General features: G+C 45.9%; 16 non-coding genes and 4 pseudogenes across 16 annotated transcripts; all 20 read right to left on the bottom strand.

Annotated features, from left to right (window-relative positions):
- Positions 1-878: 878 nt before the first annotated feature.
- LOC141210575 (U2 spliceosomal RNA) lies at positions 879-1,061 on the bottom strand. Its single transcript, XR_012280731.1, has one exon. It is a non-coding gene; the product is annotated as a U2 spliceosomal RNA (small nuclear RNA).
- Positions 1,062-1,855: 794 nt separating this feature from the next.
- On the bottom strand, positions 1,856-1,947 carry LOC141210800 (U2 spliceosomal RNA; annotated as a pseudogene).
- Positions 1,948-3,068: 1,121 nt separating this feature from the next.
- On the bottom strand, positions 3,069-3,259 carry LOC141210379 (U2 spliceosomal RNA). The gene has a single exon (XR_012280550.1). It is a non-coding gene; the product is annotated as a U2 spliceosomal RNA (small nuclear RNA).
- A 1,123-nt stretch (positions 3,260-4,382) lies between these two features.
- On the bottom strand, positions 4,383-4,573 carry LOC141210390 (U2 spliceosomal RNA). The gene has a single exon (XR_012280561.1). It is a non-coding gene; the product is annotated as a U2 spliceosomal RNA (small nuclear RNA).
- A 1,125-nt stretch (positions 4,574-5,698) lies between these two features.
- LOC141210403 (U2 spliceosomal RNA) lies at positions 5,699-5,889 on the bottom strand. The gene has a single exon (XR_012280572.1). It is a non-coding gene; the product is annotated as a U2 spliceosomal RNA (small nuclear RNA).
- Positions 5,890-7,009: 1,120 nt separating this feature from the next.
- Positions 7,010-7,200, bottom strand: LOC141210415 (U2 spliceosomal RNA). Its single transcript, XR_012280583.1, has one exon. It is a non-coding gene; the product is annotated as a U2 spliceosomal RNA (small nuclear RNA).
- Positions 7,201-8,324: 1,124 nt separating this feature from the next.
- Positions 8,325-8,515, bottom strand: LOC141210436 (U2 spliceosomal RNA). The gene has a single exon (XR_012280604.1). It is a non-coding gene; the product is annotated as a U2 spliceosomal RNA (small nuclear RNA).
- Positions 8,516-9,633: 1,118 nt separating this feature from the next.
- LOC141210577 (U2 spliceosomal RNA) lies at positions 9,634-9,816 on the bottom strand. Its single transcript, XR_012280733.1, has one exon. It is a non-coding gene; the product is annotated as a U2 spliceosomal RNA (small nuclear RNA).
- Positions 9,817-10,610: 794 nt separating this feature from the next.
- LOC141210801 (U2 spliceosomal RNA) lies at positions 10,611-10,702 on the bottom strand (annotated as a pseudogene).
- A 1,120-nt stretch (positions 10,703-11,822) lies between these two features.
- LOC141210426 (U2 spliceosomal RNA) lies at positions 11,823-12,013 on the bottom strand. Its single transcript, XR_012280594.1, has one exon. It is a non-coding gene; the product is annotated as a U2 spliceosomal RNA (small nuclear RNA).
- A 1,123-nt stretch (positions 12,014-13,136) lies between these two features.
- Positions 13,137-13,327, bottom strand: LOC141210437 (U2 spliceosomal RNA). Its single transcript, XR_012280605.1, has one exon. It is a non-coding gene; the product is annotated as a U2 spliceosomal RNA (small nuclear RNA).
- Positions 13,328-14,452: 1,125 nt separating this feature from the next.
- LOC141210448 (U2 spliceosomal RNA) lies at positions 14,453-14,643 on the bottom strand. Its single transcript, XR_012280616.1, has one exon. It is a non-coding gene; the product is annotated as a U2 spliceosomal RNA (small nuclear RNA).
- A 1,121-nt stretch (positions 14,644-15,764) lies between these two features.
- On the bottom strand, positions 15,765-15,955 carry LOC141209851 (U2 spliceosomal RNA). The gene has a single exon (XR_012280040.1). It is a non-coding gene; the product is annotated as a U2 spliceosomal RNA (small nuclear RNA).
- Positions 15,956-17,080: 1,125 nt separating this feature from the next.
- On the bottom strand, positions 17,081-17,271 carry LOC141210459 (U2 spliceosomal RNA). The gene has a single exon (XR_012280627.1). It is a non-coding gene; the product is annotated as a U2 spliceosomal RNA (small nuclear RNA).
- A 1,117-nt stretch (positions 17,272-18,388) lies between these two features.
- Positions 18,389-18,579, bottom strand: LOC141210470 (U2 spliceosomal RNA). The gene has a single exon (XR_012280638.1). It is a non-coding gene; the product is annotated as a U2 spliceosomal RNA (small nuclear RNA).
- Positions 18,580-19,700: 1,121 nt separating this feature from the next.
- On the bottom strand, positions 19,701-19,891 carry LOC141210483 (U2 spliceosomal RNA). The gene has a single exon (XR_012280650.1). It is a non-coding gene; the product is annotated as a U2 spliceosomal RNA (small nuclear RNA).
- A 1,121-nt stretch (positions 19,892-21,012) lies between these two features.
- Positions 21,013-21,222, bottom strand: LOC141210688 (U2 spliceosomal RNA; annotated as a pseudogene).
- A 776-nt stretch (positions 21,223-21,998) lies between these two features.
- LOC141210817 (U2 spliceosomal RNA) lies at positions 21,999-22,090 on the bottom strand (annotated as a pseudogene).
- Positions 22,091-23,210: 1,120 nt separating this feature from the next.
- On the bottom strand, positions 23,211-23,401 carry LOC141210401 (U2 spliceosomal RNA). Its single transcript, XR_012280570.1, has one exon. It is a non-coding gene; the product is annotated as a U2 spliceosomal RNA (small nuclear RNA).
- Positions 23,402-24,521: 1,120 nt separating this feature from the next.
- Positions 24,522-24,712, bottom strand: LOC141210181 (U2 spliceosomal RNA). The gene has a single exon (XR_012280357.1). It is a non-coding gene; the product is annotated as a U2 spliceosomal RNA (small nuclear RNA).
- Positions 24,713-25,503: the final 791 nt, after the last annotated feature.

A 25,503-nucleotide genomic window follows, 5' to 3' on the forward strand; every position in this document is an offset into this window, starting at 1 on the left:
GGAGGAGAACCAATTAAGGCGGGGGGGGTGGAACGAGCAGCTGTCTACCCTTAGCAGGAGGGTTGCTGATTAATTACCTCTCCTGCTGCTGCTGCTGCTGGCTGTCCAGCAGCAGACTGAAGGTGGCTGCTGCTGTGCGCAGGTATATAAAGGCTCAGAGCCTATTATGACACGCGCAGCCAGCGTTCCATTGCCACATTCCGTCTACTGCAGGCGGGATACCTGGATGGCTGAATGTCACTGAGAAGCTCACAGAGACCGCCATAAGCAACAGTTTAAAAGAATGCCACAGACTAATCAACCAAACTTTTTGGGTTGGTTTCTCTTTTATAGTCTGCAGGCATTAAATGAAAGAAGTCAGTGTTCCAGCAGAGGGAGACAACGTTTCAGAAAAGGCATTGTAGCAAACCAAAAAAGAAATTTTAAGCGCAGCAGAGTAACCAGCTCACATACCTGTTAGCTCAGGTGAGTTTAAAAGGCTGCTGTTGATAACAAGGGCATTTGCTAAATAGATGGTGTGCGTGCAACAATATACTGAAAGGTCAATTATATTGTGCAGCTTATCTCACCACCTGTAGTTATTTAGGTGAAAGCTCCAAAATGCTTGCCTAATATGTCTGTTTATCCAAAAGGAAGTATAGAGGGAGAGCTAGATAGATAGCATTGCATTACATTACATTACATGGCAATGCAATGCACAGTTGCTGAAGTTGAACCAAAATGAGCTTGTCATCTGGCTTCTGCAACTTTTAACATGAAAAATCCAATGAGGAGAAGAAAAGCAAAGCCAAAGAGTCCATCCCAAAATCCGACAAACAAGCAAAATGAACAAAAAGCATTGAATTCAATTCTTTCTGATTTTAGAAACTGCATTAAAGAAGGGGTGCACCGGTCCTGGAGATACTGCAATACCAGGTCAATGCGTGGAGTGGACAGAGCAAGCTCTTTTTCCATCTCCCTGTTCTAAAAATCCATTTAATATATGGTCCCCAGATAGGGGACGTATCAGATATTAAACTGATAAGAACAGATTTTTTTTTTTATCGAAAGCCCGAATTCGTGTACAAAACCCGAGTGCGCTTAAAAAAGTGACAAGTGCCACAAAAAAAGTGCACTAGGATGCTGGTCTTCTTGAAACCCTCTCCAAAAGGAGAAGGGTCCCCCAAACCATTCCCCGTCCCTCCGAGCCAGAAGGCCACAGCGAGGAACAGGGACAAATAGCCACCTCCAGCCGGAGCCAGAGGCGACCCAATCTTACCCCCAATACCTGCCCGAGTTCTCACCCGAGCAAGGCACTGGGAGCCAAAGACTGTGCTCCCCTCCCGGAAGAGGGGAGCCAACAACGCTCTCCTCCCGAAAGAGGAGAGCCAGGGGGGTTCAGGGGGGAGCGGAACCTGATGGCCACACACTCCCCCCCTAGACCTGCCAAGAGAGGAACCCGTAAGGGAACCGCATCCCGACAAAATCCTAGTAAGGACGTGGACACACGTGAAAAAGTGGACACACAGTGACAAAAAAAAATTTAAATAAATAGTGAAGGTTTCACAGTATAATACTGCCCGGACCTTCGACCGGGAATTGAAAAATTCCCCATCCTAAGGCCAGAAGGCCCGGAATAAGGGTGTGTGTGAAGAAAGAAATATTGAAGTGCTAGTGCAAATGTGCCATAAACTCAAGTGGGGTTCCCAATCCCAGTGAGTTAAGGCACCCCAGGGTCACCACTCCTGGGGCACTTCACACTTCGGGCTTTCGATCTTCCCCGGCCCAATGGCGTCGATCCTGGGGGGCCATGCTTTCCACCAGATGACTATATTAGCCACCTGGCGTACTAACAAGCGCCTAAACCCCAGTGTGCATAATGTATCAATCTACTAGGGCGGCCAACATGCAAAACCACCTTTTCAAAAGATACTACACTTGATCTTAGCCAAAAGGCCGAGAAGCGATAACCAGAATTGGTTTCCGACTACGGTGCCACCCAAGGATTCTGAAAAGTCCATTTGTGGAGATGGCCACCTGGACTCCCGTTAAGAAGACATGCTGTCAACCTCTAGATCCCTCACATGCCTGCACTTTTCGGCTTGCTGCTGCTGCAATCCACGCGTTTTAGATCTGCATAACTCCACCTCTTTTAGCACAGTACCCTCAACCCCCGGCTGTTCCCACCCGCCTCAACACCGTTGGAAGGGAGGAGAACCAATTAAGGCGGGGGGGGGGGTGGAACGAGCAGCTGTCTACCCTTAGCAGGAGGGTTGCTGATTAATTACCTCTCCTGCTGCTGCTGCTGCTGGCTGTCCAGCAGCAGACTGAAGGTGGCTGCTGCTGTGCGCAGGTATATAAAGGCTCAGAGCCTATTATGGCACGCGCAGCCAGCGTTCCATTGCCACATTCCGTCTACTGCAGGCGGGATACCTGGATGGCTGAATGTCAATGAGAAGCTCACAGAGACCGCCATAAGCAACAGTTTAAAAGAATGCCACAGACTAATCAACCAAACTTTTTGGGTTGGTTTCTCTTTTATAGTCTGCAGGCATTAAATGAATGAAGTCAGTGTTCCAGCAGAGGGAGACAACGTTTCAGAAAAGGCATTGTAGCAAACCAAAAAAGAAATTTTAAGCGCAGCAGAGTAACCAGCTCACATACCTGTTAGCTCAGGTGAGTTTAAAAGGCTGCTGTTGATAACAAGGGCATTTGCTAAATAGATGGTGTGTGTGCAACAATATACTGAAAGGTCAATTATATTGTGCAGCTTATCTCACCACCTGTAGTTATTTAGGTGAAAGCTCCAAAATGCTTGCCTAATATGTCTGTTTATCCAAAAGGAAGTATAGAGGGAGAGCTAGATACATAGCATTGCATTACATTACATTACATGGCAATGCAATGCACAGTTGCTGAAGTTGAACCAAAATGAGCGTGTCATCTGGCTTCTGCAACTTTTAACATGAAAAATCCAATGAGGAGAAGAAAAGCAAAGCCAAAGAGTCCATCCCAAAATCCGACAAACAAGCAAAATGAACAAAAAGCATTGAATTCAATTCTTTCTGATTTTAGAAACTGCATTAAAGAAGGGGTGCACCGGTCCTGGAGATACTGCAATACCAGGTCAATGCGTGGAGTGGACAGAGCAAGCTCTTTTTCCATCTCCCTGTTCTAAAAATCCATTTAATATATGGTCCCCAGATAGGGGACGTATCAGATATTAAACTGATAAGAACAGATACTACACTTGATCTTAGCCAAAAGGCCGAGAAGCGATAACCAGAATTGGTTTCCGACTACGGTGCCACCCAAGGATTCTGAAAAGTCCATTTGTGGAGATGGCCACCTGGACTCCCGTTAAGAAGACATGCTGTCAACCTCTAGATCCCTCACATGCCTGCACTTTTCGGCTTGCTGCTGCTGCAATCCACGCGTTTTAGATCTGCATAACTCCACCTCTTTTAGCACAGTACCCTCAACCCCCGGCTGTTCCCACCCGCCTCAACACCGTTGGAAGGGAGGAGAACCAATTAAGGCGGGGGGGGGGGTGGAACGAGCAGCTGTCTACCCTTAGCAGGAGGGTTGCTGATTAATTACCTCTCCTGCTGCTGCTGCTGCTGGCTGTCCAGCAGCAGACTGAAGGTGGCTGCTGCTGTGCGCAGGTATATAAAGGCTCAGAGCCTATTATGACACGCGCAGCCAGCGTTCCATTGCCACATTCCGTCTACTGCAGGCGGGATACCTGGATGGCTGAATGTCACTGAGAAGCTCACAGAGACCGCCATAAGCAACAGTTTAAAAGAATGCCACAGACTAATCAACCAAACTTTTTGGGTTGGTTTCTCTTTTATAGTCTGCAGGCATTAAATGAAAGAAGTCAGTGTTCCAGCAGAGGGAGACAACGTTTCAGAAAAGGCATTGTAGCAAACCAAAAAAGAAATTTTAAGCGCAGCAGAGTAACCAGCTCACATACCTGTTAGCTCAGGTGAGTTTAAAAGGCTGCTGTTGATAACAAGGGCATTTGCTAAATAGATGGTGTGTGTGCAACAATATACTGAAAGGTCAATTATATTGTGCAGCTTATCTCACCACCTGTAGTTATTTAGGTAAAAGCTCCAAAATGCTTGCCTAATATGTCTGTTTATCCAAAAGGAAGTATAGAGGGAGAGCTAGATAGATAGCATTGCATTACATTACATTACATGGCAATGCAATGCACAGTTGCTGAAGTTGAACCAAAAAATGCGCTTGTCATCTGGCTTCTGCAACTTTTAACATGAAAAATCCAATGAGGAGAAGAAAAGCAAAGCCAAAGAGTCCATCCCAAAATCCGACAAACAAGCAAAATGAACAAAAAGCATTGAATTCAATTCTTTCTGATTTTAGAAACTGCATTAAAGAAGGGGTGCACCGGTCCTGGAGATACTGCAATACCAGGTCAATGCGTGGAGTGGACAGAGCAAGCTCTTTTTCCATCTCCCTGTTCTAAAAATCCATTTAATATATGGTCCCCAGATAGGGGACGTATCAGATATTAAACTGATAAGAACAGATACTACACTTGATCTTAGCCAAAAGGCCGAGAAGCGATAACCAGAATTGGTTTCCGACTACGGTGCCACCCAAGGATTCTGAAAAGTCCATTTGTGGAGATGGCCACCTGGACTCCCGTTAAGAAGACATGCTGTCAACCTCTAGATCCCTCACATGCCTGCACTTTTCGGCTTGCTGCTGCTGCAATCCACGCGTTTTAGATCTGCATAACTCCACCTCTTTTAGCACAGTACCCTCAACCCCTGGCTGTTCCCACCCGCCTCAACACCGTTGGAAGGGAGGAGAACCAATTAAGGCGGGGGGGGGGGGGGGTGGAACGAGCAGCTGTCTACCCTTAGCAGGAGGGTTGCTGATTAATTACCTCTCCTGCTGCTGCTGCTGCTGGCTGTCCAGCAGCAGACTGAAGGTGGCTGCTGCTGTGCGCAGGTATATAAAGGCTCAGAGCCTATTATGACACGCGCAGCCAGCGTTCCATTGCCACATTCCGTCTACTGCAGGCGGGATACCTGGATGGCTGAATGTCACTGAGAAGCTCACAGAGACCGCCATAAGCAACAGTTTAAAAGAATGCCACAGACTAATCAACCAAACTTTTTGGGTTGGTTTCTCTTTTATAGTCTGCAGGCATTAAATGAAAGAAGTCAGTGTTCCAGCAGAGGGAGACAACGTTTCAGAAAAGATATTGTAGCAAACCAAAAAAGAAATTTTAAGCGCAGCAGAGTAACCAGCTCACATACCTGTTAGCTCAGGTGAGTTTAAAAGGCTGCTGTTGATAACAAGGGCATTTGCTAAATAGATGGTGTGTGTGCAACAATATACTGAAAGGTCAATTATATTGTGCAGCTTATCTCACCACCTGTAGTTATTTAGGTGAAAGCTCCAAAATGCTTGCCTAATATGTCTGTTTATCCAAAAGGAAGTATAGAGGGAGAGCTAGATAGATAGCATTGCATTACATTACATTACATGGCAATGCAATGCACAGTTGCTGAAGTTGAACCAAAATGAGCTTGTCATCTGGCTTCTGCAACTTTTAACATGAAAAATCCAATGAGGAGAAGAAAAGCAAAGCCAAAGAGTCCATCCCAAAATCCGACAAACAAGCAAAATGAACAAAAAGCATTGAATTCAATTCTTTCTGATTTTAGAAACTGCATTAAAGAAGGGGTGCACCGGTCCTGGAGATACTGCAATACCAGGTCAATGCGTGGAGTGGACAGAGCAAGCTCTTTTTCCATCTCCCTGTTCTAAAAATCCATTTAATATATGGTCCCCAGATAGGGGACGTATCAGATATTAAACTGATAAGAACAGATACTACACTTGATCTTAGCCAAAAGGCCGAGAAGCGATAACCAGAATTGGTTTCCGACTACGGTGCCACCCAAGGATTCTGAAAAGTCCATTTGTGGAGATGGCCACCTGGACTCCCGTTAAGAAGACATGCTGTCAACCTCTAGATCCCTCACATGCCTGCACTTTTCGGCTTGCTGCTGCTGCAATCCACGCGTTTTAGATCTGCATAACTCCACCTCTTTTAGCACAGTACCCTCAACCCCCGGCTGTTCCCACCCGCCTCAACACCGTTGGAAGGGAGGAGAACCAATTAAGGCGGGGGGGGGGTAGAACGAGCAGCTGTCTACCCTTAGCAGGAGGGTTGCTGATTAATTACCTCTCCTGCTGCTGCTGCTGCTGGCTGTCCAGCAGCAGACTGAAGGTGGCTGCTGCTGTGCGCAGGTATATAAAGGCTCAGAGCCTATTATGACACGCGCAGCCAGCGTTCCATTGCCACATTCCGTCTACTGCAGGCGGGATACCTGGATGGCTGAATGTCACTGAGAAGCTCACAGAGACCGCCATAAGCAACAGTTTAAAAGAATGCCACAGACTAATCAACCAAACTTTTTGGGTTGGTTTCTCTTTTATAGTCTGCAGGCATTAAATGAAAGAAGTCAGTGTTCCAGCAGAGGGAGACAACGTTTCAGAAAAGGCATTGTAGCAAACCAAAAAAGAAATTTTAAGCGCAGCAGAGTAACCAGCTCACATACCTGTTAGCTCAGGTGAGTTTAAAAGGCTGCTGTTGATAACAAGGGCATTTGCTAAATAGATGGTGTGTGTGCAACAATATACTGAAAGGTCAATTATATTGTGCAGCTTATCTCACCACCTGTAGTTATTTAGGTGAAAGCTCCAAAATGCTTGCCTAATATGTCTGTTTATCCAAAAGGAAGTATAGAGGGAGAGCTAGATAGATAGCATTGCATTACATTACATTACATGGCAATGCAATGCACAGTTGCTGAAGTTGAACCAAAATGAGCTTGTCATCTGGCTTCTGCAACTTTTAACATGAAAAATCCAATGAGGAGAAGAAAAGCAAAGCCAAAGAGTCCATCCCAAAATCCGACAAACAAGCAAAATGAACAAAAAGCATTGAATTCAATTCTTTCTGATTTTAGAAACTGCATTAAAGAAGGGGTGCACCGGTCCTGGAGATACTGCAATACCAGGTCAATGCGTGGAGTGGACAGAGCAAGCTCTTTTTCCATCTCCCTGTTCTAAAAATCCATTTAATATATGGTCCCCAGATAGGGGACGTATCAGATATTAAACTGATAAGAACAGATACTACACTTGATCTTAGCCAAAAGGCCGAGAAGCGATAACCAGAATTGGTTTCCGACTACGGTGCCACCCAAGGATTCTGAAAAGTCCATTTGTGGAGATGGCCACCTGGACTCCCGTTAAGAAGACATGCTGTCAACCTCTAGATCCCTCACATGCCTGCACTTTTCGGCTTGCTGCTGCTGCAATCCACGCGTTTTAGATCTGCATAACTCCACCTCTTTTAGCACAGTACCCTCAACCCCCGGCTGTTCCCACCCGCCTCAACACCGTTGGAAGGGAGGAGAACCAATTAAGGCGGGGGGGGGGGGGGTGGAACGAGCAGCTGTCTACCCTTAGCAGGAGGGTTGCTGATTAATTACCTCTCCTGCTGCTGCTGCTGCTGGCTGTCCAGCAGCAGACTGAAGGTGGCTGCTGCTGTGCGCAGGTATATAAAGGCTCAGAGCCTATTATGACACGCGCAGCCAGCGTTCCATTGCCACATTCCGTCTACTGCAGGCGGGATACCTGGATGGCTGAATGTCACTGAGAAGCTCACAGAGACCGCCATAAGCAACAGTTTAAAAGAATGCCACAGACTAATCAACCAAACTTTTTGGGTTGGTTTCTCTTTTATAGTCTGCAGGCATTAAATGAAAGAAGTCAGTGTTCCAGCAGAGGGAGACAACGTTTCAGAAAAGGCATTGTAGCAAACCAAAAAAGAAATTTTAAGCGCAGCAGAGTAACCAGCTCACATACCTGTTAGCTCAGGTGAGTTTAAAAGGCTGCTGTTGATAACAAGGGCATTTGCTAAATAGATGGTGTGTGTGCAACAATATACTGAAAGGTCAATTATATTGTGCAGCTTATCTCACCACCTGTAGTTATTTAGGTGAAAGCTCCAAAATGCTTGCCTAATATGTCTGTTTATCCAAAAGGAAGTATAGAGGGAGAGCTAGATAGATAGCATTGCATTACATTACATTACATGGCAATGCAATGCACAGTTGCTGAAGTTGAACCAAAATGAGCTTGTCATCTGGCTTCTGCAACTTTTAACATGAAAAATCCAATGAGGAGAAGAAAAGCAAAGCCAAAGAGTCCATCCCAAAATCCGACAAACAAGCAAAATGAACAAAAAGCATTGAATTCAATTCTTTCTGATTTTAGAAACTGCATTAAAGAAGGGGTGCACCGGTCCTGAAGATACTGCAATACCAGGTCAATGCGTGGAGTGGACAGAGCAAGCTCTTTTTCCATCTCCCTGTTCTAAAAATCCATTTAATATATGGTCCCCAGATAGGGGACGTATCAGATATTAAACTGATATGAACAGATACTACACTTGATCTTAGCCAAAAGGCCGAGAAGCGATATCCAGAATTGGTTTCCGACTACGGTGCCACCCAAGGATTCTGAAAAGTCCATTTGTGGAGATGGCCACCTGGACTCCCGTTAAGAAGACATGCTGTCAACCTCTAGATCCCTCACATGCCTGCACTTTTCGGCTTGCTGCTGCTGCAATCCACGCGTTTTAGATCTGCATAACTCCACCTCTTTTAGCACAGTACCCTCAACCCCCGGCTGTTCCCACCCGCCTCAACACCGTTGGAAGGGAGGAGAACCAATTAAGGCGGGGGGGGTGGAACGAGCAGCTGTCTACCCTTAGCAGGAGGGTTGCTGATTAATTACCTCTCCTGCTGCTGCTGCTGCTGGCTGTCCAGCAGCAGACTGAAGGTGGCTGCTGCTGTGCGCAGGTATATAAAGGCTCAGAGCCTATTATGACACGCGCAGCCAGCGTTCCATTGCCACATTCCGTCTACTGCAGGCGGGATACCTGGATGGCTGAATGTCACTGAGAAGCTCACAGAGACCGCCATAAGCAACAGTTTAAAAGAATGCCACAGACTAATCAACCAAACTTTTTGGGTTGGTTTCTCTTTTATAGTCTGCAGGCATTAAATGAAAGAAGTCAGTGTTCCAGCAGAGGGAGACAACGTTTCAGAAAAGGCATTGTAGCAAACCAAAAAAGAAATTTTAAGCGCAGCAGAGTAACCAGCTCACATACCTGTTAGCTCAGGTGAGTTTAAAAGGCTGCTGTTGATAACAAGGGCATTTGCTAAATAGATGGTGTGCGTGCAACAATATACTGAAAGGTCAATTATATTGTGCAGCTTATCTCACCACCTGTAGTTATTTAGGTGAAAGCTCCAAAATGCTTGCCTAATATGTCTGTTTATCCAAAAGGAAGTATAGAGGGAGAGCTAGATAGATAGCATTGCATTACATTACATTACATGGCAATGCAATGCACAGTTGCTGAAGTTGAACCAAAATGAGCTTGTCATCTGGCTTCTGCAACTTTTAACATGAAAAATCCAATGAGGAGAAGAAAAGCAAAGCCAAAGAGTCCATCCCAAAATCCGACAAACAAGCAAAATGAACAAAAAGCATTGAATTCAATTCTTTCTGATTTTAGAAACTGCATTAAAGAAGGGGTGCACCGGTCCTGGAGATACTGCAATACCAGGTCAATGCGTGGAGTGGACAGAGCAAGCTCTTTTTCCATCTCCCTGTTCTAAAAATCCATTTAATATATGGTCCCCAGATAGGGGACGTATCAGATATTAAACTGATAAGAACAGATTTTTTTTTTTATCGAAAGCCCGAATTCGTGTACAAAACCCGAGTGCGCTTAAAAAAGTGACAAGTGCCACAAAAAAAGTGCACTAGGATGCTGGTCTTCTTGAAACCCTCTCCAAAAGGAGAAGGGTCCCCCAAACCATTCCCCGTCCCTCCGAGCCAGAAGGCCACAGCGAGGAACAGGGACAAATAGCCACCTCCAGCCGGAGCCAGAGGCGACCCAATCTTACCCCCAATACCTGCCCGAGTTCTCACCCGAGCAAGGCACTGGGAGCCAAAGACTGTGCTCCCCTCCCGGAAGAGGGGAGCCAACAACGCTCTCCTCCCGAAAGAGGAGAGCCAGGGGGGTTCAGGGGGGAGCGGAACCTGATGGCCACACACTCCCCCCCTAGACCTGCCAAGAGAGGAACCCGTAAGGGAACCGCATCCCGACAAAATCCTAGTAAGGACGTGGACACACGTGAAAAAGTGGACACACAGTGACAAAAAAAAATTTAAATAAATAGTGAAGGTTTCACAGTATAATACTGCCCGGACCTTCGACCGGGAATTGAAAAATTCCCCATCCTAAGGCCAGAAGGCCCGGAATAAGGGTGTGTGTGAAGAAAGAAATATTGAAGTGCTAGTGCAAATGTGCCATAAACTCAAGTGGGGTTCCCAATCCCAGTGAGTTAAGGCACCCCAGGGTCACCACTCCTGGGGCACTTCACACTTCGGGCTTTCGATCTTCCCCGGCCCAATGGCGTCGATCCTGGGGGGCCATGCTTTCCACCAGATGACTATATTAGCCACCTGGCGTACTAACAAGCGCCTAAACCCCAGTGTGCATAATGTATCAATCTACTAGGGCGGCCAACATGCAAAACCACCTTTTCAAAAGATACTACACTTGATCTTAGCCAAAAGGCCGAGAAGCGATAACCAGAATTGGTTTCCGACTACGGTGCCACCCAAGGATTCTGAAAAGTCCATTTGTGGAGATGGCCACCTGGACTCCCGTTAAGAAGACATGCTGTCAACCTCTAGATCCCTCACATGCCTGCACTTTTCGGCTTGCTGCTGCTGCAATCCACGCGTTTTAGATCTGCATAACTCCACCTCTTTTAGCACAGTACCCTCAACCCCCGGCTGTTCCCACCCGCCTCAACACCGTTGGAAGGGAGGAGAACCAATTAAGGCGGGGGGGGGGTGGAACGAGCAGCTGTCTACCCTTAGCAGGAGGGTTGCTGATTAATTACCTCTCCTGCTGCTGCTGCTGCTGGCTGTCCAGCAGCAGACTGAAGGTGGCTGCTGCTGTGCGCAGGTATATAAAGGCTCAGAGCCTATTATGGCACGCGCAGCCAGCGTTCCATTGCCACATTCCGTCTACTGCAGGCGGGATACCTGGATGGCTGAATGTCAATGAGAAGCTCACAGAGACCGCCATAAGCAACAGTTTAAAAGAATGCCACAGACTAATCAACCAAACTTTTTGGGTTGGTTTCTCTTTTATAGTCTGCAGGCATTAAATGAATGAAGTCAGTGTTCCAGCAGAGGGAGACAACGTTTCAGAAAAGGCATTGTAGCAAACCAAAAAAGAAATTTTAAGCGCAGCAGAGTAACCAGCTCACATACCTGTTAGCTCAGGTGAGTTTAAAAGGCTGCTGTTGATAACAAGGGCATTTGCTAAATAGATGGTGTGTGTGCAACAATATACTGAAAGGTCAATTATATTGTGCAGCTTATCTCACCACCTGTAGTTATTTAGGTGAAAGCTCCAAAATGCTTGCCTAATATGTCTGTTTATCCAAAAGGAAGTATAGAGGGAGAGCTAGATACATAGCATTGCATTACATTACATTACATGGCAATGCAATGCACAGTTGCTGAAGTTGAACCAAAATGAGCGTGTCATCTGGCTTCTGCAACTTTTAACATGAAAAATCCAATGAGGAGAAGAAAAGCAAAGCCAAAGAGTCCATCCCAAAATCCGACAAACAAGCAAAATGAACAAAAAGCATTGAATTCAATTCTTTCTGATTTTAGAAACTGCATTAAAGAAGGGGTGCACCGGTCCTGGAGATACTGCAATACCAGGTCAATGCGTGGAGTGGACAGAGCAAGCTCTTTTTCCATCTCCCTGTTCTAAAAATCCATTTAATATATGGTCCCCAGATAGGGGACGTATCAGATATTAAACTGATAAGAACAGATACTACACTTGATCTTAGCCAAAAGGCCGAGAAGCGATAACCAGAATTGGTTTCCGACTACGGTGCCACCCAAGGATTCTGAAAAGTCCATTTGTGGAGATGGCCACCTGGACTCCCGTTAAGAAGACATGCTGTCAACCTCTAGATCCCTCACATGCCTGCACTTTTCGGCTTGCTGCTGCTGCAATCCACGCGTTTTAGATCTGCATAACTCCACCTCTTTTAGCACAGTACCCTCAACCCCCGGCTGTTCCCACCCGCCTCAACACCGTTGGAAGGGAGGAGAACCAATTAAGGCGGGGGGGGGGGTGGAACGAGCAGCTGTCTACCCTTAGCAGGAGGGTTGCTGATTAATTACCTCTCCTGCTGCTGCTGCTGCTGGCTGTCCAGCAGCAGACTGAAGGTGGATGCTGCTGTGCGCAGGTATATAAAGGCTCAGAGCCTATTATGACACGCGCAGCCAGCGTTCCATTGCCACATTCCGTCTACTGCAGGCGGGATACCTGGATGGCTGAATGTCACTGAGAAGCTCACAGAGACCGCCATAAGCAACAGTTTAAAAGAATGCCACAGACTAATCAACCAAACTTTTTGGGTTGGTTTCTCTTTTATAGTCTGCAGGCATTAAATGAAAGAAGTCAGTGTTCCAGCAGAGGGAGACAACGTTTCAGAAAAGGCATTGTAGCAAACCAAAAAAGAAATTTTAAGCGCAGCAGAGTAACCAGCTCACATACCTGTTAGCTCAGGTGAGTTTAAAAGGCTGCTGTTGATAACAAGGGCATTTGCTAAATAGATGGTGTGTGTGCAACAATATACTGAAAGGTCAATTATATTGTGCAGCTTATCTCACCACCTGTAGTTATTTAGGTAAAAGCTCCAAAATGCTTGCCTAATATGTCTGTTTATCCAAAAGGAAGTATAGAGGGAGAGCTAGATAGATAGCATTGCATTACATTACATTACATGGCAATGCAATGCACAGTTGCTGAAGTTGAACCAAAAAATGCGCTTGTCATCTGGCTTCTGCAACTTTTAACATGAAAAATCCAATGAGGAGAAGAAAAGCAAAGCCAAAGAGTCCATCCCAAAATCCGACAAACAAGCAAAATGAACAAAAAGCATTGAATTCAATTCTTTCTGATTTTAGAAACTGCATTAAAGAAGGGGTGCACCGGTCCTGGAGATACTGCAATACCAGGTCAATGCGTGGAGTGGACAGAGCAAGCTCTTTTTCCATCTCCCTGTTCTAAAAATCCATTTAATATATGGTCCCCAGATAGGGGACGTATCAGATATTAAACTGATAAGAACAGATACTACACTTGATCTTAGCCAAAAGGCCGAGAAGCGATAACCAGAATTGGTTTCCGACTACGGTGCCACCCAAGGATTCTGAAAAGTCCATTTGTGGAGATGGCCACCTGGACTCCCGTTAAGAAGACATGCTGTCAACCTCTAGATCCCTCACATGCCTGCACTTTTCGGCTTGCTGCTGCTGCAATCCACGCGTTTTAGATCTGCATAACTCCACCTCTTTTAGCACAGTACCCTCAACCCCTGGCTGTTCCCACCCGCCTCAACACCGTTGGAAGGGAGGAGAACCAATTAAGGCGGGGGGGGGGGGGGGTGGAACGAGCAGCTGTCTACCCTTAGCAGGAGGGTTGCTGATTAATTACCTCTCCTGCTGCTGCTGCTGCTGGCTGTCCAGCAGCAGACTGAAGGTGGCTGCTGCTGTGCGCAGGTATATAAAGGCTCAGAGCCTATTATGACACGCGCAGCCAGCGTTCCATTGCCACATTCCGTCTACTGCAGGCGGGATACCTGGATGGCTGAATGTCACTGAGAAGCTCACAGAGACCGCCATAAGCAACAGTTTAAAAGAATGCCACAGACTAATCAACCAAACTTTTTGGGTTGGTTTCTCTTTTATAGTCTGCAGGCATTAAATGAAAGAAGTCAGTGTTCCAGCAGAGGGAGACAACGTTTCAGAAAAGATATTGTAGCAAACCAAAAAAGAAATTTTAAGCGCAGCAGAGTAACCAGCTCACATACCTGTTAGCTCAGGTGAGTTTAAAAGGCTGCTGTTGATAACAAGGGCATTTGCTAAATAGATGGTGTGTGTGCAACAATATACTGAAAGGTCAATTATATTGTGCAGCTTATCTCACCACCTGTAGTTATTTAGGTGAAAGCTCCAAAATGCTTGCCTAATATGTCTGTTTATCCAAAAGGAAGTATAGAGGGAGAGCTAGATAGATAGCATTGCATTACATTACATTACATGGCAATGCAATGCACAGTTGCTGAAGTTGAACCAAAATGAGCTTGTCATCTGGCTTCTGCAACTTTTAACATGAAAAATCCAATGAGGAGAAGAAAAGCAAAGCCAAAGAGTCCATCCCAAAATCCGACAAACAAGCAAAATGAACAAAAAGCATTGAATTCAATTCTTTCTGATTTTAGAAACTGCATTAAAGAAGGGGTGCACCGGTCCTGGAGATACTGCAATACCAGGTCAATGCGTGGAGTGGACAGAGCAAGCTCTTTTTCCATCTCCCTGTTCTAAAAATCCATTTAATATATGGTCCCCAGATAGGGGACGTATCAGATATTAAACTGATAAGAACAGATACTACACTTGATCTTAGCCAAAAGGCCGAGAAGCGATAACCAGAATTGGTTTCCGACTACGGTGCCACCCAAGGATTCTGAAAAGTCCATTTGTGGAGATGGCCACCTGGACTCCCGTTAAGAAGACATGCTGTCAACCTCTAGATCCCTCACATGCCTGCACTTTTCGGCTTGCTGCTGCTGCAATCCACGCGTTTTAGATCTGCATAACTCCACCTCTTTTAGCACAGTACCCTCAACCCCCGGCTGTTCCCACCCGCCTCAACACCGTTGGAAGGGAGGAGAACCAATTAAGGCGGGGGGGGGGGTGGAACGAGCAGCTGTCTACCCTTAGCAGGAGGGTTGCTGATTAATTACCTCTCCTGCTGCTGCTGCTGCTGGCTGTCCAGCAGCAGACTGAAGGTGGCTGCTGCTGTGCGCAGGTATATAAAGGCTCAGAGCCTATTATGACACGCGCAGCCAGCGTTCCATTGCCACATTCCGTCTACTGCAGGCGGGATACCTGGATGGCTGAATGTCACTGAGAAGCTCACAGAGACCGCCATAAGCAACAGTTTAAAAGAATGCCACAGACTAATCAACCAAACTTTTTGGGTTGGTTTCTCTTTTATAGTCTGCAGGCATTAAATGAAAGAAGTCAGTGTTCCAGCAGAGGGAGACAACGTTTCAGAAAAGGCATTGTAGCAAACCAAAAAAGAAATTTTAAGCGCAGCAGAGTAACCAGCTCACATACCTGTTAGCTCAGGTGAGTTTAAAAGGCTGCTGTTGATAACAAGGGCATTTGCTAAATAGATGGTGTGTGTGCAACAATATACTGATAGGTCAATTATATTGTGCAGCTTATCTCACCACCTGTAGTTATTTAGGTGAAAGCTCCAAAATGCTTGCCTAATATGTCTGTTTATCCAAAAGGAAGTATAGAGGGAGAGCTAGATAGATAGCATTGCATTACATTACATTACATGGCAATGCAATGCACAGTTGCTGAAGTTGAACCAAAATGAGCTTGTCATCTGGCTTCTGCAACTTTTAACATGAAAAATCCAATGAGGAGAAGAAAAGCAAAGCCAAAGAGTCCATCCCAAAATCCGACAAACAAGCAAAATGAACAAAAAGCATTGAATTCAATTCTTTCTGATTTTAGAAACTGCATTAAAGAAGGGGTGCACCGGTCCTGGAGATACTGCAATACCAGGTCAATGCGTGGAGTGGACAGAGCAAGCTCTTTTTCCATCTCCCTGTTCTAAAAATCCATTTAATATATGGTCCCCAGTTAGGGGACGTATCAGATATTAAACTGATAAGAACAGATACTACACTTGATCTTAGCCAAAAGGCCGAGAAGCGATAACCAGAATTGGTTTCCGACTACGGTGCCACCCAAGGATTCTGAAAAGTCCATTTGTGGAGATGGCCACCTGGACTCCCGTTAAGAAGACATGCTGTCAACCTCTAGATCCCTCACATGCCTGCACTTTTCGGCTTGCTGCTGCTGCAATCCACGCGTTTTAGATCTGCATAACTCCACCTCTTTTAGCACAGTACCCTCAACCCCTGGCTGTTCCCACCCGCCTCAACACCGTTGGAAGGGAGGAGAACCAATTAAGGCGGGGGGGGGGGGGGGTGGAACGAGCAGCTGTCTACCCTTAGCAGGAGGGTTGCTGATTAATTACCTCTCCTGCTGCTGCTGCTGCTGGCTGTCCAGCAGCAGACTGAAGGTGGCTGCTGCTGTGCGCAGGTATATAAAGGCTCAGAGCCTATTATGACACGCGCAGCCAGCGTTCCATTGCCACATTCCGTCTACTGCAGGCGGGATACCTGGATGGCTGAATGTCACTGAGAAGCTCACAGAGACCGCCATAAGCAACAGTTTAAAAGAATGCCACAGACTAATCAACCAAACCTTTTGGGTTGGTTTCTCTTTTATAGTCTGCAGGCATTAAATGAAAGAAGTCAGTGTTCCAGCAGAGGGAGACAACGTTTCAGAAAAGGCATTGTAGCAAACCAAAAAAGAAATTTTAAGCGCAGCAGAGTAACCAGCTCACATACCTGTTAGCTCAGGTGAGTTTAAAAGGCTGCTGTTGATAACAAGGGCATTTGCTAAATAGATGGTGTGTGTGCAACAATATACTGAAAGGTCAATTATATTGTGCAGCTTATCTCACCACCTGTAGTTATTTAGGTGAAAGCTCCAAAATGCTTGCCTAATATGTCTGTTTATCCAAAAGGAAGTATAGAGGGAGAGCTAGATAGATAGCATTGCATTACATTACATTACATGGCAATGCAATGCACAGTTGCTGAAGTTGAACCAAAATGAGCTTGTCATCTGGCTTCTGCAACTTTTAACATGAAAAATCCAATGAGGAGAAGAAAAGCAAAGCCAAAGAGTCCATCCCAAAATCCGACAAACAAGCAAAATGAACAAAAAGCATTGAATTCAATTCTTTCTGATTTTAGAAACTGCATTAAAGAAGGGGTGCACCGGTCCTGGAGATACTGCAATACCAGGTCAATGCGTGGAGTGGACAGAGCAAGCTCTTTTTCCATCTCCCTGTTCTAAAAATCCATTTAATATATGGTCCCCAGATAGGGGACGTATCAGATATTAAACTGATAAGAACAGATACTACACTTGATCTTAGCCAAAAGGCCGAGAAGCGATAACCAGAATTGGTTTCCGACTACGGTGCCACCCAAGGATTCTGAAAAGTCCATTTGTGGAGATGGCCACCTGGACTCCCGTTAAGAAGACATGCTGTCAACCTCTAGATCCCTCACATGCCTGCACTTTTCGGCTTGCTGCTGCTGCAATCCACGCGTTTTAGATCTGCATAACTCCACCTCTTTTAGCACAGTACCCTCAACCCCCGGCTGTTCCCACCCGCCTCAACACCGTTGGAAGGGAGGAGAACCAATGAAGGCGGGGGGGGGGGGGTGGAACGAGCAGCTGTCTACCCTTAGCAGGAGGGTTGCTGATTAATTACCTCTCCTGCTGCTGCTGCTGGCTGTCCAGCAGCAGACTGAAGGTGGCTGCTGTGCGCAGGTATATAAAGGCTCAGAGCCTATTATGACATGCGCAGCCAGCGTTCCATTGCCACATTCCGTCTACTGCAGGCGGGATACCTGGATGGCTGAATGTCACTGAGAAGCTCACAGAGACCGCCATAAGCAACAGTTTAAAAGAATGCCACAGACTAATCAACCAAACTTTTTGGGTTGGTTTCTCTTTTATAGTCTGCAGGCATTAAATGAAAGAAGTCAGTGTTCCAGCAGAGGGAGACAACGTTTCAGAAAAGGCATTGTAGCAAACCAAAAAAGAAATTTTAAGCGCAGCAGAGTAACCAGCTCACATACCTGTTAGCTCAGGTGAGTTTAAAAGGCTGCTGTTGATAACAAGGGCATTTGCTAAATAGATGGTGTGTGTGCAACAATATACTGAAAGGTCAATTATATTGTGCAGCTTATCTCACCACCTGTAGTTATTTAGGTGAAAGCTCCAAAATGCTTGCCTAATATGTCTGTTTATCCAAAAGGAAGTATAGAGGGAGAGCTAGATAGATAGCATTGCATTACATTACATTACATGGCAATGCAATGCACAGTTGCTGAAGTTGAACCAAAATGAGCTTGTCATCTGGCTTCTGCAACTTTTAACATGAAAAATCCAATGAGGAGAAGAAAAGCAAAGCCAAAGAGTCCATCCCAAAATCCGACAAACAAGCAAAATGAACAAAAAGCATTGAATTCAATTCTTTCTGATTTTAGAAACTGCATTAAAGAAGGGGTGCACCGGTCCTGGAGATACTGCAATACCAGGTCAATGCGTGGAGTGGACAGAGCAAGCTCTTTTTCCATCTCCCTGTTCTAAAAATCCATTTAATATATGGTCCCCAGATAGGGGACGTATCAGATATTAAACTGATAAGAACAGATACTACACTTGATCTTAGCCAAAAGGCCGAGAAGCGATAACCAGAATTGGTTTCCGACTACGGTGCCACCCAAGGATTCTGAAAAGTCCATTTGTGGAGATGGCCACCTGGACTCCCGTTAAGAAGACATGCTGTCAACCTCTAGATCCCTCACATGCCTGCACTTTTCGGCTTGCTGCTGCTGCAATCCACGCGTTTTAGATCTGCATAACTCCACCTCTTTTAGCACAGTACCCTCAACCCCCGGCTGTTCCCACCCGCCTCAACACCGTTGGAAGGGAGGAGAACCAATTAAGGCGGGGGGGGGGGTGGAACGAGCAGCTGTCTACCCTTAGCAGGAGGGTTGCTGATTAATTACCTCTCCTGCTGCTGCTGCTGCTGGCTGTCCAGCAGCAGACTGAAGGTGGCTGCTGCTGTGCGCAGGTATATAAAGGCTCAGAGCCTATTATGACACGCGCAGCCAGCGTTCCATTGCCACATTCCGTCTACTGCAGGCGGGATACCTGGATGGCTGAATGTCACTGAGAAGCTCACAGAGACCGCCATAAGCAACAGTTTAAAAGAATGCCACAGACTAATCAACCAAACTTTTTGGGTTGGTTTCTCTTTTATAGTCTGCAGGCATTAAATGAAAGAAGTCAGTGTTCCAGCAGAGGGAGACAACGTTTCAGAAAAGGCATTGTAGCAAACCAAAAAAGAAATTTTAAGCGCAGCAGAGTAACCAGCTCACATACCTGTTAGCTCAGGTGAGTTTAAAAGGCTGCTGTTGATAACAAGGGCATTTGCTAAATAGATGGTGTGTGTGCAACAATATACTGAAAGGTCAATTATATTGTGCAGCTTATCTCACCACCTGTAGTTATTTAGGTGAAAGCTCCAAAATGCTTGCCTAATATGTCTGTTTATCCAAAAGGAAGTATAGAGGGAGAGCTAGATAGATAGCATTGCATTACATTACATTACATGGCAATGCAATGCACAGTTGCTGAAGTTGAACCAAAATGAGCTTGTCATCTGGCTTCTGCAACTTTTAACATGAAAAATCCAATGAGGAGAAGAAAAGCAAAGCCAAAGAGTCCATCCCAAAATCCGACAAACAAGCAAAATGAACAAAAAGCATTGAATTCAATTCTTTCTGATTTTAGAAACTGCATTAAAGAAGGGGTGCACCGGTCCTGGAGATACTGCAATACCAGGTCAATGCGTGGAGTGGACAGAGCAAGCTCTTTTTCCATCTCCCTGTTCTAAAAATCCATTTAATATATGGTCCCCAGATAGGGGACGTATCAGATATTAAACTGATAAGAACAGATACTACACTTGATCTTAGCCAAAAGGCCGAGAAGCGATAACCAGAATTGGTTTCCGACTACGGTGCCACCCAAGGATTCTGAAAAGTCCATTTGTGGAGATGGCCACCTGGACTCCCGTTAAGAAGACATGCTGTCAACCTCTAGATCCCTCACATGCCTGCACTTTTCGGCTTACTGCTGCTGCAATCCACGCGTTTTAGATCTGCATAACTCCACCTCTTTTAGCACAGTACCCTCAACCCCCGGCTGTTCCCACCCGCCTCAACACCGTTGGAAGGGAGGAGAACCAATTAAGGCGGGTGGGGGGGTGGAACGAGCAGCTGTCTACCCTTAGCAGGAGGGTTGCTGATTAATTACCTCTCCTGCTGCTGCTGCTGCTGGCTGTCCAGCAGCAGACTGAAGGTGGCTGCTGCTGTGCGCAGGTATATAAAGGCTCAGAGCCTATTATGACACGCGCAGCCAGCGTTCCATTGCCACATTCCGTCTACTGCAGGCGGGATACCTGGATGGCTGAATGTCACTGAGAAGCTCACAGAGACCGCCATAAGCAACAGTTTAAAAGAATGCCACAGACTAATCAACCAAACTTTTTGGGTTGGTTTCTCTTTTATAGTCTGCAGGCATTAAATGAAAGAAGTCAGTGTTCCAGCAGAGGGAGACAACGTTTCAGAAAAGGCATTGTAGCAAACCAAAAAAGAAATTTTAAGCGCAGCAGAGTAACCAGCTCACATACCTGTTAGCTCAGGTGAGTTTAAAAGGCTGCTGTTGATAACAAGGGCATTTGCTAAATAGATGGTGTGTGTGCAACAATATACTGAAAGGTCAATTATATTGTGCAGCTTATCTCACCACCTGTAGTTATTTAGGTGAAAGCTCCAAAATGCTTGCCTAATATGTCTGTTTATCCAAAAGGAAGTATAGAGGGAGAGCTAGATAGATAGCATTGCATTACATTACATTACATGGCAATGCAATGCACAGTTGCTGAAGTTGAACAAAAATGAGCTTGTCATCTGGCTTCTGCAACTTTTAACATGAAAAATCCAATGAGGAGAAGAAAAGCAAAGCCAAAGAGTCCATCCCAAAATCCGACAAACAAGCAAAATGAACAAAAAGCATTGAATTCAATTCTTTCTGATTTTAGAAACTGCATTAAAGAAGGGGTGCACCGGTCCTGGAGATACTGCAATACCAGGTCAATGCGTGGAGTGGACAGAGCAAGCTCTTTTTCCATCTCCCTGTTCTAAAAATCCATTTAATATATGGTCCCCAGATAGGGGACGTATCAGATATTAAACTGATAAGAACAGATTTTTTTTTTTTTTTTTTTTTTCCATCGAAAGCCCGAATTCGTGTACAAAACTTGAGTGCGCTTAAAATAGTGACAAGTGCCACAAAAAAAGTGCACTAGGATGCTGGTCTTCTTGAAACCCTCTCCAAAAGGAGAAGGGTCCCCCAAACCATTCCCCGTCCCTCCGAGCCAGAAGGCCACAGCGAGGAACAGGGACAAATAGCCACCTCCAGCCGAAGCCAGAGGCGACCCAATCTTACCCCCAGCACCTGCCCGAGTTCTAACCCGAGCAAGGCACTGGGAGCCAAAGACTGTGCTCCCCTCCCGGAAGAGGGGAGCCAACAACGCTCTCCTCCCGAAAGAGGAGAGCCAGGGGGGTTCAGGGGGGAGCGGAACCTGATGGCCACACACTCCCCCCCTAGACCTGCCAAGAGAGGAACCCATAAGGGAACCGCATCCCGACAAAATCCTAGTAGGACGTGACACACGTGAATAAGTGGACACACAGTGACAAAGAAATTAAATAAATAGTGAAGGTTTCACAGTATAATACTGCCCGGACCTTCGACCGGGAATTGAAAAAATTCCCCATCCTAAGGCCAGAAGGCCCAGAATAAGGGTGTGTGCGAAGAAAGAAATATTGAAGTGCTTGTGCAAATGTGCCATAAACTCAAGTGGGGTTCCCAATCCCAGTGAGTTAAGGCACCCCAGGGTCACCACTCCTGGGGCACTTCACACTTCGGGCTTTCGATCTTCCCCGGCCCAATGGCGTCGATCCTGGGGGGCCATGCTTTCCACCAGATGACTATATTAGCCACCTGGCGTACTAACAAGCGCCTAAACCCCAGTGTGCATAATGTATCAATCTACTAGGGCGGCCAACATCCAAAACCGCCTTTTCGAAAGATACTACACTTGATCTTAGCCAAAAGGCCGAGAAGCGATAACCAGAATTGGTTTCCGACTACGGTGCCACCCAAGGATTCTGAAAAGTCCATTTGTGGAGATGGCCACCTGGACTCCCGTTAAGAAGACATGCTGTCAACCTCTAGATCCCTCACATGCCTGCACTTTTCGGCTTGCTGCTGCTGCAATCCACGCGTTTTAGATCTGCATAACTCCACCTCTTTTAGCACAGTACCCTCAACCCCCGGCTGTTCCCACCCGCCTCAACACCGTTGGAAGGGAGGAGAACCAATTAAGGCGGGGGGGGGGTGGAACGAGCAGCTGTCTACCCTTAGCAGGAGGGTTGCTGATTAATTACCTCTCCTGCTGCTGCTGCTGCTGGCTGTCCAGCAGCAGACTGAAGGTGGCTGCTGCTGTGCGCAGGTATATAAAGGCTCAGAGCCTATTATGACACGCGCAGCCAGCGTTCCATTGCCACATTCCGTCTACTGCAGGCGGGATACCTGGATGGCTGAATGTCACTGAGAAGCTCACAGAGACCGCCATAAGCAACAGTTTAAAAGAATGCCACAGACTAATCAACCAAACTTTTTGGGTTGGTTTCTCTTTTATAGTCTGCAGGAATTAAATGAAAGAAGTCAGTGTTCCAGCAGAGGGAGACAACGTTTCAGAAAAGGCATTGTAGCAAACCAAAAAAGAAATTTTAAGTGCAGCAGAGTAACCAGCTCACATACCTGTTAGCTCAGGTGAGTTTAAAAGGCTGCTGTTGATAACAAGGGCATTTGCTAAATAGATGGTGTGTGTGCAACAATATACTGAAAGGTCAATTATATTGTGCAGCTTATCTCACCACCTGTAGTTATTTAGGTGAAAGCTCCAAAATGCTTGCCTAATATGTCTGTTTATCCAAAAGGAAGTATAGAGGGAGAGCTAGATAGATAGCATTGCATTACATTACATTACATGGCAATGCAATGCACAGTTGCTGAAGTTGAACCAAAATGAGCTTGTCATCTGGCTTCTGCAACTTTTAACATGAAAAATCCAATGAGGAGAAGAAAAGCAAAGCCAAAGAGTCCATCCCAAAATCCGACAAACAAGCAAAATGAACAAAAAGCATTGAATTCAATTCTTTCTGATTTTAGAAACTGCATTAAAGAAGGGGTGCACCGGTCCTGGAGATACTGCAATACCAGGTCAATGCGTGGAGTGGACAGAGCAAGCTCTTTTTCCATCTCCCTGTTCTAAAAATCCATTTAATATATGGTCCCCAGATAGGGGACGTATAAGATATTAAACTGATAAGAACAGATACTACACTTGATCTTAGCCAAAAGGCCGAGAAGCGATAACCAGAATTGGTTTCCGACTACGGTGCCACCCAAGGATTCTGAAAAGTCCATTTGTGGAGATGGCCACCTGGACTCCCGTTAAGAAGACATGCTGTCAACCTCTAGATCCCTCACATGCCTGCACTTTTCGGCTTGCTGCTGCTGCAATCCACGCGGTTTAGATCTGCATAACTCCACCTCTTTTAGCACAGTACCCTCAACCCCCGGCTGTTCCCACCCGCCTCAACACCGTTGGAAGGGAGGAGAACCAATTAAGGCGGGGGGGGGGTGGAACGAGCAGCTGTCTACCCTTAGCAGGAGGGTTGCTGATTAATTACCTCTCCTGCTGCTGCTGCTGCTGGCTGTCCAGCAGCAGACTGAAGGTGGCTGCTGCTGTGCGCAGGTATATAAAGGCTCAGAGCCTATTATGACACGCGCAGCCAGCGTTCCATTGCCACATTCCGTCTACTGCAGGCGGGATACCTGGATGGCTGAATGTCACTGAGAAGCTCACAGAGACCGCCATAAGCAACAGTTTAAAAGAATGCCACAGACTAATCAACCAAACTTTTTGGGTTGGTTTCTCTTTTATAGTCTGCAGGCATTAAATGAAAGAAGTCAGTGTTCCAGCAGAGGGAGACAACGTTTCAGAAAAGGCATTGTAGCAAACCAAAAAAGAAATTTTAAGCGCAGCAGAGTAACCAGCTCACATACCTGTTAGCTCAGGTGAGTTTAAAAGGCTGCTGTTGATAACAAGGGCATTTGCTAAATAGATGGTGTGTGTGCAACAATATACTGAAAGGTCAATTATATTGTGCAGCTTATCTCACCACCTGTAGTTATTTAGGTGAAAGCTCCAAAATGCTTGCCTAATATGTCTGTTTATCCAAAAGGAAGTATAGAGGGAGAGCTAGATAGATAGCATTGCATTACATTACATTACATGGCAATGCAATGCACAGTTGCTGAAGTTGAACCAAAATGAGCTTGTCATCTGGCTTCTGCAACTTTTAACATGAAAAATCCAATGAGGAGAAGAAAAGCAAAGCCAAAGAGTCCATCCCAAAATCCGACAAACAAGCAAAATGAACAAAAAGCATTGAATTCAATTCTTTCTGATTTTAGAAACTGCATTAAAGAAGGGGTGCACCGGTCCTGGAGATACTGCAATACCAGGTCAATGCGTGGAGTGGACAGAGCAAGCACTTTTTCCATCTCCCTGTTCTAAAAATCCATTTAAAATATGGTCCCCAGATAGGGGACGTATCAGATATTAAACTGATAAGAACAGATACTACACTTGATCTTAGCCAAAAGGCCGAGAAGCGATAACCAGAATTGGTTTCCGACTACGGTGCCACCCAAGGATTCTGAAAAGTCCATTTGTGGAGATGGCCACCTGGACTCCCGTTAAGAAGACATGCTGTCAACCTCTAGATCCCTCACATGCCTGCACTTTTCGGCTTGCTGCTGCTGCAATCCACGCGTTTTAGATCTGCATAACTCCACCTCTTTTAGCACAGTACCCTCAACCCCCGGCTGTTCCCACCCGCCTCAACACCGTTGGAAGGGAGGAGAACCAATTAAGGCGGGGGGGGGGGTGGAACGAGCAGCTGTCTACCCTTAGCAGGAGGGTTGCTGATTAATTACCTCTCCTGCTGCTGCTGCTGCTGGCTGTCCAGCAGCAGACTGAAGGTGGCTGCTGCTGTGCGCAGGTATATAAAGGCTCAGAGCCTATTATGACACGCGCAGCCAGCGTTCCATTGCCACATTCCGTCTACTGCAGGCGGTATACCTGGATGGCTGAATGTCACTGAGAAGCTCACAGAGACCGCCATAAGCAACAGTTTAAAAGAATGCCACAGACTAATCAACCAAACTTTTTGGGTTGGTTTCTCTTTTATAGTCTGCAGGCATTAAATGAAAGAAGTCAGTGTTCCAGCAGAGGGAGACAACGTTTCAGAAAAGGCATTGTAGCAAACCAAAAAAGAAATTTTAAGCGCAGCAGAGTAACCAGCTCACATACCTGTTAGCTCAGGTGAGTTTAAAAGGCTGCTGTTGATAACAAGGGCATTTGCTAAATAGATGGTGTGTGTGCAACAATATACTGAAAGGTCAATT

This window comes from Phyllobates terribilis, unplaced genomic scaffold (genome assembly GCF_046119375.1).
Source record: "Phyllobates terribilis strain yellow unplaced genomic scaffold, ASM4611937v1 Scaffold_169__1_contigs__length_4117513, whole genome shotgun sequence".
In the NCBI taxonomy this organism is placed as follows: domain Eukaryota; kingdom Metazoa; phylum Chordata; class Amphibia; order Anura; family Dendrobatidae; genus Phyllobates; species Phyllobates terribilis.